This window comes from Nerophis ophidion, linkage group LG05, assembly GCF_033978795.1.
Source record: "Nerophis ophidion isolate RoL-2023_Sa linkage group LG05, RoL_Noph_v1.0, whole genome shotgun sequence".
Lineage (NCBI taxonomy): Eukaryota > Metazoa > Chordata > Actinopteri > Syngnathiformes > Syngnathidae > Nerophis > Nerophis ophidion.
Window position 1 is genome coordinate 75038221 of NC_084615.1, and position 19184 is coordinate 75057404.

The 19184-nt window shown below is 41.8% G+C and overlaps 1 pseudogene; it reads right to left on the bottom strand.

Moving 5' to 3' along the window:
• LOC133553704 (uncharacterized) lies at positions 1 to 18641 on the bottom strand (annotated as a pseudogene).
• Between the last annotated feature and the right edge of the window lie 543 nt (positions 18642 to 19184).

A 19184-nucleotide genomic window follows, 5' to 3' on the forward strand; every position in this document is an offset into this window, starting at 1 on the left:
AAGTGCTGCTAGTTGAGCTATCTTTGGAACAGGCCAGCCTGCGACTCATCTGGTCCTTATGGGCGACCTGGTGCCCGCGGGCACCGCGTTGGTGACCCCTCGTATACTACGATCCACTATATATAAATCCTAATGTTTAGTATGTGGAAGAGGACATACAAAGGTATGTCACAGTTCGCCAGGGTCTGCTATCAGCTGATTGACCTCACTTTGTAGGAAGACAATTTTTGACTCATCCAGTCAACTTTAGACTCTTCCTCAGTGCGGCGAAGGCAGCGTTTGCAGGCCCTGCCCATGAGGTACACGACCTCGGCCAAGTTGAGCAGAACGCACACTCCGGAGACTGCCAGCATGAAGACAGTGAAGATGGTCTTCTCGGTGGGCCTGGACACAAAGCAGTCCACGGTGTTGGGGCACGGGTACGAGTCACACTTCACCAAGCGCACCATCCTAAAGCCCGGGTAGATCATGTAGAAAATGTAGAGAAAAGCAACCTCGAAGATGATTCGGAAGACTATGCTGATCATGTAGGTCCACCACAGTGCTCCGGTGATCCGAAACTTCTGGTTCTTGATAAGTTCCAGCTCTTTCGGGCTGTTACGCCCGGCGCGCTTTAGGATCTTCTTGTCGATGTGGCGCCGATGGGCCACATGCATGCCCACCAGGAGAGCAGGCGTGGAGACCAGGATGAGCTGCAAAGCCCACAGGCGGATGTGCGAAATAGGGAAGAACTGGTCGTAGCAGACGCTGTTGCAGCCGGGCTGCTGGGTGTTGCAGGTGAAGCCGGATTTCTCGTCTCCCCAAACGCTCTCCGCCGCGACCACCAGGACAAAGATACGGAAAATGAAGATGACGGAGAGCCAAATACGTCCGATGCCTGTCGAATGCCTGTTTATGCCGCTGATCACGGCATAAAAGGACCCCCAGTTCATTTTCGACTCCAGGTCTGAAAGACAACAACATCGTCAATTTTCCCATCCGAGAAACCTCTAGATCGAGGTCAACTTAACATAAACATCACGTTCGATCCAGAAACGATTGAGTGTAAACCGTAGTTTGAGATCTTTACCAGGTTTAGCCGGCGGTGCAAGCGGCATAAGCAGCGCCGTGTCCAAAGGTACCCATGCTGACCAAGGACTTCAAAATTTGGCAAGAGACAGGAAATGGCGAGTGGTGCATTGCTCTATAAAAGGGGCGATGGCCCAACATCATGCACCGTCACAAGACGCAACAGGTTGAAGCCAATTGAGAAACATTCGCTTAACCACGTGATCTGCTCGCTCTGTATTAATACTGAACTCCGAGGCGCACCGGCAGCCGGACAACAAATTCCTCCAAGAAAGCAGCCACACGTTTGAAAGACCTCTGTTGTTTTTTTGCGGGGAAAATACTTCAAACCACCATTTTCAAGAAGTGAAATGGGTGACCTTCATTCAAATATAGTTGAAGACGGTCCTCTGGAGCTTGTTAGCTATCACTGACATTCCTTCAGACTTCTTAAAGAGTTAGTGTAACACACAAGGGAACAATCTCATTTTACCTGCAGCTGTGGTGGTACACACAAAGTGTACAAAAATAAGAAGAGATGGATAAAACAATGTTTTTATAGGCAACGTAAAGGCTGTGTGGAGAACCCCAGGCGTTGGGAAAATGCTAATGCTTCCTCCGCCACAAACCAGTGCCCTGCACCGTGGCGGTCATATGGTCTTGGACAAACAATTTACATACAATGGCTGCCTTCATTGGGCTGCAACAAGACTCTTTCAGATCAAACGCCTCGATTTCCGCCTACCCCCAGGCTTAAGAAGGAATCTGTGTGGACACAAAGCGGCAGGACCAGGCCTCATTATTTATTGTGCTTCGAGGGCAGAGGGAGGCCTTTGACCTGAGTCGCTGTCCCTGACAGGATGCGGGACTCACGAATATGCATGAACTCCACGCTCCATGCAACAAGCCATGTTTCAACGGTTAGGGAATGTGAGCCCTGCATGGACTTCATGACCAAAACGGAAAATGTTTGCGCCACATGACATTCTCCCAATCCTCTGCTGTATCATCCATGTATCCATTTTGGTATAAACTCAACCCATCGTGTTTGGAGGAAGAAGAATACTGAGTTGCATCCCAAGAACACCATACCTACTGTGAAGCATGGGGGTGGAAACATCATGCTTTGGGGCTATTTTTCTGCTAAGAGGACAGGACGATTGATCCATGTTAAGGAAAGAACGAATGGGGCCATGTATCGTGAGATTTTGAGCCAAAACCTCCTTCCATCAGTGAGAGCTTTGAATGGTTGACCAAATACTTACTTTTCCTCCATAATTTACAAATAAATTCTTCACAATTCCTACAATGTGAATTCCTGGATTTTTTTTCCCACATTCTGTCTCTCACAGTTGAAGTGTACCTATGATGAAAATGACAGACCTCTGTCATCATTTTAAGTGGGAGAACTTGCACAATCGGTGGCTGACTAAATACTTTTTTGCCCCACTGTAAATTCAGTGTCAAAAATAGCTTTTGTAATAAAGACACAAATCAACCTACATAGAGGCGCTATGAAGAAAAGTTCTTCATAAACCTGATGCATCATTATTAGTAGTTGCGGTACGCAGCAGGGATAGTTTACTCGAGACCCTGTCGTGATCCCGCATGACAGATTTTGGACATATACAGTATATTTTCGTGTTTCGTCCAGCCCGTTTAATTTTGCTTCACTTCCTGTTTTGGCTTGTCTTGCAGTGACGTGACCTATCCTTCTCAGCGCTGTTCTCGCCTCTTGTTGGTCGGCGATTAAGCTCACCTGTCCCTGAAAGCCAATCAGGAGGTTTCTCGGGCCAGCATGCTGACAACACTGGTTTGTTGCATATATAATGTGTAGATAAGACAGTTTTTTCCCTTGCAAATGTTTGATGACTCCTGTGTTGATCCTTTGATGAGATGGTGACTTGTCCAGGGTGTACGTTGCCGTCCGCCCGAAAGCAGCTGGATAGGCTCCAGCTACTCCCGCCCCCCGAGAGGGACAGGCAGTAGAAAATGGATGGATGGTCCACTGCTGCAGCCTTGCAAGTACTATCAGACTTATTTTTTCATTTAGCAGGCCGCATTTTCTGTATCACCTTTGATTGTGGTGTTCTTGCATTGAAATCACATGTATGAACAAAAAGTCCAGAGGAGTCGGTTAGGCTAAAATGGAATCTTTGTAGTATGTCGTGAGTTTGTGAAGAGGGATATAAATACAATTTAATTACTTTTGTTGGGTTTGTTCAATCATTAAATAATTTCATTCGTTTACTTTATTCTTCTAAAATTTCTACTTATTTCTCCCCCTCATATTTAAAGTTAAAAGTTAAAGTTAAAAGTACAGATGATTCTCACACAAACATTAGTTGTGGCGAAAATTTTCCTCTGCATTCGACCCATCCCCTTATTCACCCCCTGGGAGGTGAGGGGAGCAGTGGGCAGCAGCGGTGCCGCGCCCAGGAATCATTTGTGGTGATATAACCCCCAATTCCAACCCTTTATGCTGAGTGCCAAGGAGGGAAGTAATGGGTTCCATTTTTATTGTCTTTGGTATGACTCGGCCGGGATTTGAGCTCCCAACCTACCAATCTCAGGGCGGACACTCTAACCACTAGGCCACTGAGTAGGTTAGCAATACTTTAGTACAGGGGTGTCAAACTCAAATATAGAGTGGGCCAAAATTTTAAACGGAACAAAGCCGCGGGCCAAGGTTGAACAAATTAACCTTTTAATAGGGACCCAAACAAGTTTTGCATTAAATATTGATCAAGCAAGGCTTATATAACTTTAGTGACATGCAAAATCCTGTTTCAAATAATAATAATTAAAAAAAAAAATGGCATATCTTCTGAGGTAAATATCAATTTTTTTCCACAGGCTAATAATACATTTGAAAATAAAATAATAATGAATGAACCAAACATTCAAGCACTTGAAGTAGCAAGAGAAAATGCATGAATAAAACTTTAATTATCGGTGAGTTTGCTGGAAGTTTCCCGGAAGAGTTAGTGCTGCAAGGGGTTCTGGGTATTTGTTCTGTTGTGTTACGGTGCGGATGTTCACCTGAAATGTGTTTGTCATTCTTGTTTGGTATGGGTTCACAGTTTGATGCATATTTGTAACAGTGTTAAAGTTGTTTATACGGCCACCCTCAGTGTGACCTGTATGGCTGTTGACCAAGTATGCGTTGCATTCACTTGTGTGTTTTTGTGTGTGTGTGTGTGTGTGTGTAAAAGCCACAAATATTATGTGACACGCTGTTAGTATGGAGGAAAAGCGGACGTGACGACAGGTTGTAGAGAACGCTAAAGGCAGTGCCTTAAATGCACGCCACCAATATAGTTGTCCAAGTGGAAATCTGTTGAAATTCGGGAGAATGGTTGGCCCGGGAGATTTTCGGGAGGGGCACTGAACTTCGGGAGTCTACCGGGAAAATTAGGAGGGTTGGCAAGTATGAGTATTAGCGGTGAATGTGGTGTTACAGCGGCACCAACGCTGTATAACACCGGCGGGCCAGCTCTAATGCTAAATTGATATTGCCTCAAGGGCCAAATTAAATTACACGGCGGGCCAGATTTGGCCCGCGGGCCAGAGTTTGACACCCATACTTTAGTACTTAATATTACTAATATGTTAAACCAGAATTCTAAAAATGGTTGCACATAAACCCCTGACCCTTCTCAACTATCATTTGATACCGTCTGAAATTTTCTCTGACAGAAAAGTGGGATTGTTCACTGTGCTGTGAGTGCGTCACTCAGGACAATGTTGTGGGAGGCTTGTGGTTGCCTGCTGATGCTTTGAATAAACTCAACTTCTCATTTGTATTCTCACATGCACTGCGACACAACGTTTACAGTGACATGGCCGTACAACTTACACAGATGGTTTATTATACAAGCAAATGGTAGAGACCGCTTCTAGACTGGTCATGTATTACATTGTAGCTGGCAGACTGAAAGTTAATCTGATGAAACAATCTTTCGGATTATGTCTAGTCATCATGCTTTCCACATCCAACGTCTTCTTTTATACAGTGCATTCGAGAAGTATTCGTAGCGCTTCACATTTTCCACATTTTATGTTGCAGCCTAATTCCAAAACGGAAAAAAAATCACTTTTGTCCTCAATTGTAATCAACACTAAATTGGTGTGAATGTGAGTGTGAATGTTGTCTGTCTATCTGTGTTGGCCCTGCGATGAGGTGGCGACTTGTCCAGGGTGTACCCCGCCTTCCGCCCGATTGTAGCTGAGATAGGCGCCAGCGCCCCCCGCGACCCCAAAAAGGGAATAAGCGGTAGAAAATGGATGGGTGTCCTGACAATATTCCATATTGTTAAATATATTTTTTTGTTAATTTAGCTAATTTATTGAAAACAAAAAAAATCACATGTACATAAGTATTCACAGCATTTTCTCAATAGATTGTTGATGCACCTTTGGCAGCAAATACAGCCTCTTGTCTTTGAATACGATGCTACCAATCTTAGGGCAGTTTGGCTTATTCCTGTTTACCGCACCTCACAAGATCCATCAGATTGAATGAAAAGCGTTGGTTTTCATCCAAAATGTCTCCGTACTTTGATGCATTCATCTTAGTCTAGTCAGGGAGGTGACCAAGAACCTGATGGTCACTCTGTCAGAGCTAAAACATTCCTCTGTGGAAAGAGGAGAGCCTTCTCGGAGGACAACCATCTCTGCAGCAAACCACCAATTAGGCCTGGGTGAAGAGGAAAGGGTGAAACTGCCCAAAGATAGGTGTGCCAAGCTCGTGGACCGTATTCAAAGAGACTTGAGACTGTAATTGCAGCCAACGGTGCATCAAGAAAGTATTGAGTAAAGGCTGCGGATACTTATATACAAACCCCGTTTCAATATGAGTTGGGAAATTGTGTTAGATGTAAATATAAACGGAATACAATGATTTGCAAATCATTTTCAACCAATATTCAGTTGAATATGCTACAAAGACAACATATGATGTTCAAACTGATAAACATTATTTTTTTTTGTGCAAATAATCATTAACTTTAGAATTTAATGCCAGCAACACGTGACAAAGAAGTAGGGAAAGGTGGCCATGAATACTAATAAAGTTGAGGAATGCTCATCAAACACTTATTTGGAACATCCCACAGGTGTGCAGGCTAATTGGGAACAGGTGGGTGCCATGATTGGGTATTAAAACAGCTTCCCAAAAAATGCTCAGTCTATCACAAGAAAGTATGGGGCGAGGTACACCCCTTTGTCCACAACTGCGTGAGCAAATAGTCAAAGAGTTTAAGAACAACGTTTCTCAAAGTGCAATTGCAAGACATTTTGGGATTTCCACATCTACGGTCCATAATATCATCAAAAAAAACAACATTGAACATTCGTGACCTTCAATCCCTCAGACGGCAATGTATCAAAAAAAGACATCAATATCTAAAGGATATCACCACATGGGCTCAGGAATACTTCAGAAAACCACTGTCACTAAATACAGTTTGTCGCTACATCTGTAAGTGCAAGTTAAAGCTCTACTATGCAAAGAGAAGGCCATTTATCAACAACATCCAGAAACGCTGCCGGCTTCTCTGGGGTCAAGATCATCTAAGATGGACTGATGCAAAGTGGAAAAGTGTTCTGTGGTCTGACGAGTCCACGATTCAATTTGTTTTTGGAAATATTCGACACCGTGTCATTCGGACCAAAGGGGAAGCGAACTATCCAGACTGTTATCGAAGCAAAGTTCAAAAGCCAGCATCTGTGATGGTATGGGGGTGCATTAATGCCCAAGGCATAGGTAACTTACACATCTGTGAAGGCACCATTAATGCTGAAAGGTACATATAGGTTTTGGAACAACATATACTGCCATCTAAGCGCTGTCTTTTTCATGGAGGCCTCTGCTTATTCCAACAAGACAATGCCAAGCCAAATTCAGCACGTGTTACAACAGCGTGGCTTTGTAAAAAAAGAGTGCGGGTACCTTCCTGGCCCGCCTACAGTCCAGACCTGTCTCCCATCGAAAATGTATGGCACCTTATGAAGCGTAAAATACGACAGCGGAGACCCCGGACTGTTGAACGACTGAAGCTCTACATAAAACAAGAATGGGAAAGAATTCCACTTCCAAAGCTTCAACAATTAGTTTCCTCAGTTTGCAAACGTTTGAGTGTTGTTAAAAGAAAAGGTGATGTAACACAGTGGTGAACATGCCTTTTCCCAACTACTTTGGCACGTGTTGCAGCCATGAAATTCTAAGTCACCGTATTTCCTTGAATTGCCGCCGGGGCATTACTTATTTCAAAACCTCTTCTCACTCCGGCACTTACCAAAGGCATGCAGTAAAAATGTAAGTGTGATGTAAGCTAGGACCTTAAATCCTACTGAATAGCTCTTAATCTTCCTCCCTTTATGCAATATCAAATTACCGGTATTGAAATAAGTCTCCTCCATTTTGAAAATGATGACAGGGGAAGTGTCACTCGTGACGTCACAAGTTTGAGCAGGCGGTAATACTAAGCATGCGCATACTATATGCCCTGCAGCAACTCAAGGAAATATGGTAATTCTTTGCACAAAAAAAAAAAAGTTGATGTGTTTGAACATCAAATATATTGTCTTTGTAGTGTATTCAACCTAATATGGGTTGAAAAGGATTTGCAAATCATTGTATTCTGTTTATATTTACATCTAACACAATTTCCCAACTCACATGGAAACGGGGTTTGTACCTGTTTTATTTGTGTATAAATTTGCAAATGTTTTATTTTCTTTTTTAAAAAACATCACACTGTCATTATGGGGTATTGTCAGTAGAATTTTAAAGTTATAGTCACACACACACACACACACACACACACACACACACACACACACACACACACACACACACACACACACACTAGGTGTGGTGAAATTACTCTCTGCCTTTGACCAATCCCCTTGTTTCACCCCCTGGGAGATGATGAGAGCAGTGAGCAGCAGCGGTGGCTGCGCTCGGGAATCATATTTTGAGGACAAAAATGAATTTAGACTATTTTGGGCTAAGGCTGTGACATAACAAAATGTGGAAAAAGTCAAGCGCAGTGAATACTTTGCAGTGTATATGAATAGTGGTAATTAAACAGCGAAGGGAGTGGTATTTCGTCTGGAACTAGACAATATTTTTTCTTGTAAACATTGATTCAAAAATATTTAAGAAGGAAAAGCATAAGTCTACATTGCCGCAACGCAATGTATACTTATGTTGCAAGTTTTTATAACATCCATTGCAAAAAGTCAACATTTATATTAGGTATAATTTGTTGCAGTACAAAAAAATACAGGCCCTCATACAAACCCCGTTTCCATATGAGTTGGGAAATTGTGTTGGATGTAAATATAAACAGAATACAATGATTTGCAAATCCTTTTCAACCCATATTCAATTGAATGCACTAAAAGGACAAGAAATTTGATGTTCAAACTCATAAACTTTATTTTATTTTTTTGCAAATAATAAATAACTTAGAATTTCATGGCTGCAACACATGCCAAAGTAGTTGGGAAAGGGCATGTACACCACTGTGTTACATCACCTTTTCTTTTAACAACACTCAATAAACGTTTGGGAACTGAGGAGACACATTTTTGAAGCTTTTTAGGTGGAATTATTTCCCATTCTTGCTTGATGTACAGCTTAAGTTGTTCAACAGTCCGGGGTGTCTGTTGTCGTATTTTAGGCTTCAAAATTTTCAATGGGAAACAGGTCTGGACTACAGGCAGGCCAGTCTAGTACCCGCACTCTTTTACTATGAAGCCACGCTGTTGTAACACGTGGTGTGGCATTGTCTTGCTGAAATATGCAGGGGTGTCCCTGATAACGTTGCTTGAATGGCAGTATATGTTGCTCCAAAACCTGTATGTACCTTTCAGCATTAATGGTGCCTTCGCAGATGTGTAAGTTACCCATGCCTTGGGCACTAATGCACCCCCATACTATCACAGATGCTGGCTTTTGAAATTTGCGCCTATAACAATCCGGATGGTTCTTTTCCTCTTTGTTCCCCAGGACACAAATGTCCACAGTTTCCAAAAACAATTTGAAATATGGTCTCGTCAGACCAGAGAACACTTTTCCACTTTGCATCAGTCCATCTTAGATGATCTTGGGCCCAGAGAAGCCTGCGGTGTTTCTGGATGTTGTTGATAAATGGCTTTTGCTTTGCATAGTAGAGCTTTAACTTGAACTTACAGATGTAGCGACAAACTGTATTTAGTGACAGTGGTTTTCTGAAGTGTTCCTGAGCCCATGTGGTGATATCCTTTAGAGATTGATGTCGGTTTTTGATACAGTGAGGGATCGAAGGTCACGGTCATTCAATGTTGGTTTCCGGCCATGCCGCTTACGTGGAGTGATTTCTCCAGATTCTCTGAACCTTTTGATGATATTATGGACCGTAGATGTTGAAATCCCTAAATTTCTAGCAATTGCACTTTGAGAAACGTTGTTCTTAAACTGTTTGACTACTTGCTCACGCAGTTGTGGACAAAGGGGTGTACCTCACCCCATCCTTTCTTGTGAAAGACTGAGCGTTTTTTGGGAAGCTGTTTTTATACCCAATCATGGCACCCACCTGTTCCCAATTAGCCTGCACACCTGTGGGATGTTCCAAATAAGTGTTTGATTAACATTCCTCAACTTTATCAGTATTTCTGGCCACCTTTCCCAACTTCTTTGTCACGTGTTGCTGGCGTCAAATTCCAAAGTTAATGATTGTTTGCAAAAAAAAAAAAAAGTTTATCAGTTTGAACATCAAATATGTTGTCTTTGTAGCATATTCAACTGAATATGGGTTGAAAATGATTTGCAAATCATTGTATTCTGTTTATATATACATCTAACACAATTTCCCAACTCATAAGGAGACGGGTTTTGTACATTAATGGTTAACATTTTTCACTATTTTAGAACATCATACGTAGTATGAGATACCAGACAAAACTTGACACTTTCCTCTCCTCTCTCAACTAGGTTATCCTCCGAGCGTAGCACGAGATGAGGTACTTCTCCCAGTCTGCGTCTTGTTTGTGTTTCAGTTTGACCTTAGCGCTGACTGAAAAGAGAATGACACCCTTTAGAGTAGCAAACAGAGATTTCTCATGACACTGGGAGAAGATGGGAAATGAAGAGTTACAATGATGTAGTCACATGAGCGCCTTACTTTTTCTGGCTGTAGCGCTGTTCTTCAGTTGGCTGTGTTTGGCATGTCCATTCTGAGCCAGTCGCAAAGACACCGGGGGACCTCTCCTGCAATGCATTGTTAATTACACAACATAGTCCACAAAATATCACTAGCACAATATTAAATACAGTCCTGTGCAAATGTATTTGACCACCATTAGTTATAATTGTTTTGGCAATACAGACCTATCCGCATACCTTTGCAGTAGCGTAGTAGGCTTTAGTATTAATTCAAAACAAGGCAGATGTTTTATTTAACAAGTATATTTATTATTTTTGGCTACTGTAACATAATACATAGTTTGAACAGTAACACTGTGTTTGAAAATTGGAAAATAAAAAACTAATCACTTAATTGATTATTTGGCATACCACTATTGGTACCCGTACCACAGTTTGAGAATCCCTGATCTACTTTATCCAGGTCCTTATTCAAAAATGTGATATTTTTTTCTTTGGTTCATAAGTCACTTCTCTAGAGTTTGTGTATTTTTTGTGTCTAGATCCTATCATTAAGTCTGTCCTTCTATATACTGTGTTAAAGGGGAACTGCACTCTTGGAGTTTTGCCCATCATTTACCATTTTTATGCAAGACAAAAACACATACATTTTTTGACATTCTAACTAGTAAATAAATGCAATCAAAAGTCTGCTTACAATGGAGCCTATGAGAGTCGCTGTATTCTGCCTATAAAGCGCTTTAAAAAACATCCAAACACTTTCATCAAGGTTTTATATACACACTGTAATTAAATATGTAATGTAGTAACCGGCACAATAATAACAACATTTCATATTTATGTTTTTTTATTATTTTAAGCATATGGCAACACAATATTTAAAAAACGCATCACGACGTTCGCTTTTGTCTTCGACGACATCACTGATTACTACTTACTGCAGACTTCATAACAGACAACAAACATAATTTACTGTGCAATGTCTGCTGTCATTAGGATGCTGACTGATAAGATGTTTTTATATTCCTGTTCAGATGAAGACTGTTTCATAGTCCTTGCAAAGGGTAAAAACATGGCTGCAAACCAGCGTCATTTGCGTGTCTTTCTCGCCATCTCCGGGTCTAAATTGGCTGTCAAAGTTTACCAACATTTTAGTTTTTGTCCTCATCATTTTACTATCAAAGTGAAAAACTTTATGATCTAGAATTAACTTTCACGAGCTCCGAGGCTGGAAAGCTGCTCACAAGCCGAGGATATCAACATAGCAGCAATAGGCTTGTTAGCGCTCTGTGACAATGCACCAATAAAAATAGTTAGTCTGTGTTAGCGCTTATAATAACAATACCACTAATACTTGGTTAATATTCAAGTCACTAAATGTAAATTGAGTATTGTTGTCGGTTTTTGGATCTTTTTAGAGGGCATTAAGGGCTGAGAACAGGACCTCCCACTGGCTCTATTTTAAGTTTACTATTATTTACAAGCTAAAATGCATTACAAAATAAATATATCCGTCTTCATGTCTTTAATAATGATTGTGAACAGTAGGCAAAATTCCCCCCAAAAGTGCAATTCCCCATCGATGTGCCAAACTAATTTCTGTGAAAAAGTTTATAGCAACAATAAAATTAGACTTTGCCAACTTAATGAAGTTATACTGGTAATATGCAAACTGAAGTACCTCATAGCTCCAAGCTTCCCTTTTTCCAAGAAGAGCTCGACTGTCACGCCTGGACCTTGTGTGAAAAATCTGGCGTAGAAGGTCCGATTGTGCACCATGTCTTTGAACCAGTACACTGCTTCGTTAGACCAGTCCGTCTCATTTATAGGACTGACCTTAGGTGTGGAAGCAGACATAACATTAAAAAATATATATATTTGTTGACATCAATGGAGAAATTAGCTGTGCAAAACATCAGTATTCTCTATCACTAAGCATTAAATTTTGAGGACATGAATCGAATGTAAACTAATATCATATGCGTGATTTTATTTGCCAAAACCATTAAGTGCATGCTGCCACCTGGATGAGGCAGTGGAACCCGGTTTTCATCTTATTTTATTTGCTTAGCCTTGTAAAAAAAAAAGAAAAAAAAAAAGCACAGACCCAAAGATCTAGTGCGTGAAGAGGGCTGGATCATAATCACTAAATGATGTCGAATGTGTCATTTTGTGAGCAGTTCTGGCTGCCGAGCCTCCGCCTCCAGCATGTGGACAGAAAGCAGACCAGATTGAGGATCATTGAATTTTCTTTCATCTGAGACGCCGTGGGTCGCAAAAAAGTGATTGCAGACCGCTTTTTACGTCTCTGCACCGTTGACAGAACTGCTCGGGGAATTAACAACATTCGGAGCAGTATACACATGTGGTCTCGGAACAGTCTTGACGCTTTTCATGACCTTTCATCCATGTGGAACATTATGAAGGCGAAATTGTTGTAAAAATCATTAAGAGGGAGCTAAAACTCACATTTGCCAGTGAAACTTGCATCGACTGCAGTGGTAAGCGAGCCATTTCTGGACTCATCTCCTTGATGTTACACAGTGACACACAGGCAGTGTCGCCGTGATCCAGCCTCTTCACCTCCACTTTGATAGAGGTCCAACCCTTGGCTCCATTAGTGACCTCATCTTGGGGCAGGAGAAACAGAAGGCTTGAATGAGTCTCCACCAAGAGGCCAGAGACAAGTTAGGTGCTGCCACCACCTAGAGGTCACAAAAGCAAAGACATGGACCCACCTTCACTAATTCCACAGATCTTTGTCACCTGAGCCCGGCACCATTGTTCTTGCTTAGGCAACCAGGCTATTACATGGGCTCTGATGTCTGGAATGCAGTTCTGCTCAGCAAATGAACTACTGGCTTCACAGCTGCTTTAAAAAGGAGGAATAAAAAATATAATAGCAAACAGAAACATGTAAAATTAAAAAGGGAATAAAACTACAAAGAACAGTAATGAACAATAAGGTCTTTAGGTTCTGTAAATGTGATCAGGGAATCAGTAAGGGCTGTGAAAAGCAGATGGGTGATTAGATTTGAATGAAAAAGCGCGGAACAACTTACTTAGGAACTAAACCCTGCAATTTGGCGATGGAGTCGGCATGCTGAATATAGAAGTTGCTTGGACTCACAATATGGGACACAACAACCTCAAGTTCCTCAAACCTTCGCACTTGGAACTCTGGGATGGTTAAAACGTTGCTTTGGAGCCCTCTTGAGGAACCAGTGTCATTTTCAAAATTTGCAGATGGGGTTGTCGGGGTTTTCATATTGCGGGCCTTATCTTCCTCACACTCTGTTCGTTGGCAGTCTTTGTTGTCGGAGGAGCTGTTATTGGCTTTCGCATGTGCCTTCTCTGTGGTGATGTCTCCAAAATCCCACAATTCAGTTTCAGTTGCAATCATACAAGCATATGTGACCGAGCCGTCCGACTCCACCCGTTTGACCCTGAAAACTGGAGCTTGGTCAACTGAATCGGCAAGCAATGTGTTTGGAGCGGTGGTGATGGTTTGGCCATGCAACATCTGCCTGATAGGGGAACATTGGGTTTCGATTGTGGGCTGTGAAGAGACCTGTTCCATGACAGAGACCTCCAGCATCCCTACAGTTTTAGAGTATGCTCTGAGGAAGTGCAGCAGCTGGCCGAATGTTTGTTTTTTGTGTTGCACGTGCACAAAAGCCTCCTGCCCCCAAATGAATGACGGCACCGTCTCTGTGATTACCTCAGAGCTCTGACATAAGGCAGGAGGATCAAATTCAGCTGGTGGTTGGCATTTATCCTCTAAATTAACTTCTGCTTGTTGATCTGCATCCTTACAGACAAATGACACGTTTATAGTCTTAACAGAGCTGTTTTGTTCTGAGATTTTCTCCACCTGGGCTGGGGGCTGAGCAACAAGTGACTCTGTCAACTCTTGAAGGGTTTGTGTGGCTCTCAGTGCCTGGACTGCTTTGGATATGGATGTGGCCCTAATTGAGTTCTGCAGTAGCGGTCCAAACCTGCGCACAGTCGCGTACAGGATCCCTTCTAAGCCCAGTGGTAGACCATGGTTTGTCCGCACTCCATTTTTTTGAAAAGGCAGCAGGCAAACGCGTGGCTCTATAAATAAAAGGCAACAAAAAGATAAGTATCCAGATACAAGTTGAATGTGAATTAATGTCAAGATGTTCCTTTTTTTAACTTACCCTGCGTTGGGTCCTTGAAAAAAGCTGAGAGCTTGTCTATCGCTTGACATCTTTCATCCAAAGTCTTTGAAAGATCCTTGAAGACACTTGTTGAAAAAGATGACATGAACAAATCCCCGACATCTTCATATGCCTTTAGGAAAGAGAATTTAAATAAAATTTACAAATGAAAGTTTAAACAACGTCACCTAAAACTTTAGGTGTAATAATAAAAACAATGTAAATCAACAATAATTGCAAGAAGTACATCAAATAAGCAAAATATGTTTTGGACGAAAAATCACTCCATACTCCAGGGAAATCCAACTGTTAGAATCTATGTGAAAATGCTTTTCACACAATTTTGAATTTTAATCATAATAAGTTTGAAGAAATATTTCACAAATATTCTTCGTCGAAAAAACAGAAGCTAAAATGAAGAATTAAATGAAAATATATTTATTATTCTTTACAATAAAAAGATAAATTTACTTGAACATTGATTTAAATCGTCAGGAAAGAAAAAAAACGAATTTAAAAGGTAAAAAGGTATATATATATATATATATATATATATATATATATATATATATATATATGTGTGTGTGTGTGTGTGTTTAAAAATCCTGAAATAATTTTTAAGGTTGTATTTTTTCTCTAAAATTGTCTTTATGTAAGTTATAAGAGGCAAAGTAAAAAAATAAATGAATGTATTTAAACAAGTGAAGACCAAGTCTTTAAAACATTTTCTTGGATTTTCAAATTCTATTTGAGTTTTGTCTCTCTTAGAATTAAAAATGTTGTAAGAATTTCACCAATCTCGCACACTTTGCAAATTATACGTCATTTCCATAGTGCGTAAGCAATTTGCATATCGCAAGACGAGATTTAAGACGAGATTTTGTTTGAAAATGGCGCGACAGTGCAAATGGATGGTTTGAGGACGGCTGAAGAAGAATTTGCGGAATTCTGCACAGAAAGCTACGTCGAACAGAAGAAGAACAGCAAAACAGTCTCCCAACACTGCGGAGATGTCATCGAGGGTTAGGGTTAGGGTTAGGAGCCAGAACTTCCAACACAATCAATATATAGCTGGAAGCAATTTCCAAAATTGCCAAAAAGATTGTGCATTATACAAATTTGCAAAATGCGGTTGCGCATTTTGCAAATTGCGCCCATTGATTTGCAAAATGTGCACCACACATTATTCAGGGTTTCTGCAGGTTTCAGCAAGTCAAATTTAAGACTTTTTAAGACCTTTTTAATGCCACCTTGAAGGAAATTTAAGACCGGAAAAAAAAAAAAAATCTATAAATATAAGCGATGGTTGGGGATCCCACTGTACTACAACCTCAATGACAATCAGTCGAGTTTACTCTTTGTATGTTTATTAATAAACAAACTGATAAGCACCACTCTGCCAAACATCTTATCAAAAATCTTGAGAGATCCAAAAACTTTGACATCCAAAACAAACAAACCAACACCAACGCCAGTAAAAACATAACAACCGAGGTGAGGGTAAAAATAAATTACATTTGCTCAATAATAGTTCAATAATAGTGCAAAACAGTATTTTAACATCAACAACAAAACATGGACATCCAGTTGTTTCTTCTTCGTGCTGTGATTCAGTGTTTCATCGAACATTAACACATACCGAGACCCGTTGACTTGGTCGAAGAGCAGGTTTTGGATGTGAGGTGCTAATCCGTGTCTCGTAATATATGCTGTTTTATCCTTTTCGCAGGAAAATGTATTAGCAACCTGTGAAACACGAAAAAGATCGCCAAACCCGTCATTTGAGGTGTAGGATCGATGTTTCACCACAGTGTGCAAGATCCATAACACCTCGGATTTTAATGTTGCTGTGCCGCCGAAGATTAGTGTCAGGTCAGTGCTGCTAGCGGCAGTTGTTGCTAGCTTGGGGCGCGTTGGCGCTGGACCCACGCAGAACTGAGAGATGCCTGGTGTTTGTTTTTGGCTCTCTGCCGCGATTTTATGCTTACCGCACTGTATGTGCGATTCGACCGCTCTAATTCCCATGGTGCCAAGTTTGAAATCCCTCTTACAAAGTATGCACCTGGCCTCCTCGGGATTGGCAACAGGCTTGAGCCAGCTTTTAAACCGGCTGTCCTCCAGCCAACGCTCGCAAAACTAGCATTTCCCCATGCTGACTGAAAGGCGGGACGCGAGGAAGAAAGGAAGGAGTCTGCGCGCAACCCGACTATGTGCACGACCGACACTGAAATCACTCACTTTTACTCAAAGACATGCCGTTACTTGTTACTCAAAGACATACCCTGAAAAAACCCCCCCAAAAACTGGCCCAACAATTTAAGACCATTGAGTACCGAATTTAAGACCATCTTAGGAATTTCTAATAAATGTAATACTTTTTAAGGCCTTAATTTTAGATACATGTATTTAAGACCTTTTAAGACTTTTTAAGGATCCGCGGATACCCTGTTATTCAAATATATAGCTGGAAGCAATTTGCAAAAAGCTTGCGCATTATACAAATTTGCAAAATGCGGTTGCGCAATTTGCAAATTGCTCCCATTGGTATTGTGCTCTGAACACTGTCGAGCAAAGCGAGACCAGCTTGCTAGTAAATAAATACAATTAAAAAAATAGAGGCAGCTCACTGGTAAGTGCTGCTATTTGAGCTATTTTTAGAACAGGCCAGCGGGGGACTCATCTGGTCCTTATGGGCTACCTGGTGCCCGCGGGCACTGATATATATAATTTTTTTCTTACCCTAACCCTAACCTTCTAAACCCTTAAAATGGGGATAGGTTGATTGGCAACACTAAATTGGCCCTAGTGTGTGAATGTGAGCGTGAATGTTGTCTGTCTATCTGTGTTGGCCCTGCGATGGGGTAGCGACTTGTCCAGGGTGTACCCCGCCTTCCGCCCGATTGTAGCTGAGATAGGCGCCAGCGCCCCCCCGCGACCCCAAAAGGGAATAAGTCGTAGAAAATGGATGGATATATATATATATATATATATATATATATATATATACTTGTTGTAACCAACTGCGATGAGGTGGCGACTTGTCTAGGGTGTACCCAGCCTTCCGCCCGATTGTAGCTGAGATAGGCGCCAGCGCCCCCCGCGGCCCCAAAAGGGAATAAGTGGTAGAAATGGATGGATATATATATATATATATATATATATACTTGTTGTAACCAACTGCGATGAGGTGGCGACTTGTCCAGGGTGCGACTTGTCCAGGGTGTACCCAGCCTTCCGCCCGATTGTGGCTGAGATAGGCGCCAGCGCCCCCCGCGACCCCAAAAGCGAATAAGTTGTAGAAAATGGATGGATGGATATATATATATATATATATATATACTTGTTGTAACCAACTGCGATGAGGTGGCGACTTGTCCAGGGTGTACCCAGCCTTCCGCCCGATTGTAGCTGAGATAGGCGCCAGCGCCCCCCGTGACCCCAAAAGGGAATAAGCGGTAGACAATGGATGGATGGATATATATATATATATATGTATATATATATATATACTTGTTGTAACCAACTGCGACGAGGTGGTGACTTGTCCAGGGTGTACCCAGCCTTCCGCCCGATTGTAGCTGAGACAGGCGCCAGCGCCCCCTGCGATCCCAAAAGGGAATAAGCGGTAGAAAATGGATGGATATTGTAACCAATGAGTGTACTTCCTGATGAAAATGACAATCACACGAAACATAATGGCGCCCGACTCAGAACAACGTGAACGTTTCTCCAATAATTGAGAGTCACCATTAAGAATGAACAACATAGCATGGATAAAAAGACTCATGACGTGAAGGTTTAAACACATTATGTCGGCGGGACTATAGTTGTTGAGTTCCGCCGACATTACATTAAACACGCCGTGCTTATATTATTACCTTTTGGGTCACAATTCGAAGCTCGTTTTCCAGATTTTTCCGGGCAGCTTCCAAACGCCAAACTTTGATAAGTAACTGTAATTTGTGGACACCTGGTGAAGGATACGGATGTTCGCGGACGGGGAGCCGCGCCGCCATTGTTGTGGAGTTCCAATGTGCCCGTGACACTCTTTGTTGCCCACGGTCAGAATGTTCCTTTCTTCCAGGTAAGGTGCGGAGATAAGTCAGGTAAGATGTCAGCAGATAGGACCAAACCCTTGTTACATGTGTAATTCCGTTGAACATTTAAAATATCGGGGAACGTTATTTTCCTCACTCGAGTTAAATTGCGTAACGCCACCTGTACTTAATCAAGGGGCCCTCACATTACAGAATGGTGGTCTGTGTTCCTTTTTATTCACCGCTGTCACACAAGGGAGAAAACACAGAATTAATTAATAATTAATAAAAACAAATGACAAACACAATCGTCGCGTTAAAACATGTTTGACCATCCCCAACTACATTTTACATAGGCTATAGCATGGGTGTCAAACTGTGGCCCGCGGGCCAAACCTGGCCCGCCGTGTAATTTAATTTGGCCCCTGAGGCAATATCAATTTAGCATTAGAGCTGGCCCGCCGGTGTTATACAGCGTTGGTGCCGCTGTAACACCGGCATAGCTCAGTTGGTAGAGCAGCCGTGTCAGCAACTTGAGGGTTGCAGGTTCGATTCCCGCTTCCGCCATCCTAGTCACTGCCGTTGTGTCCTTGGGCAAGACACTTTACCCACCTGCTCCCAGTGCCACCCACACTGGTTTAAATGTAACTTAGATATTGGGTTTCACTATGTAAAGCGCTTTGAGTCACTAGAGAAAAGCGCTATATAAATATAATTCACTTCACTTCACTTCATTCACCGCTAATACTCATACTTGCCAAC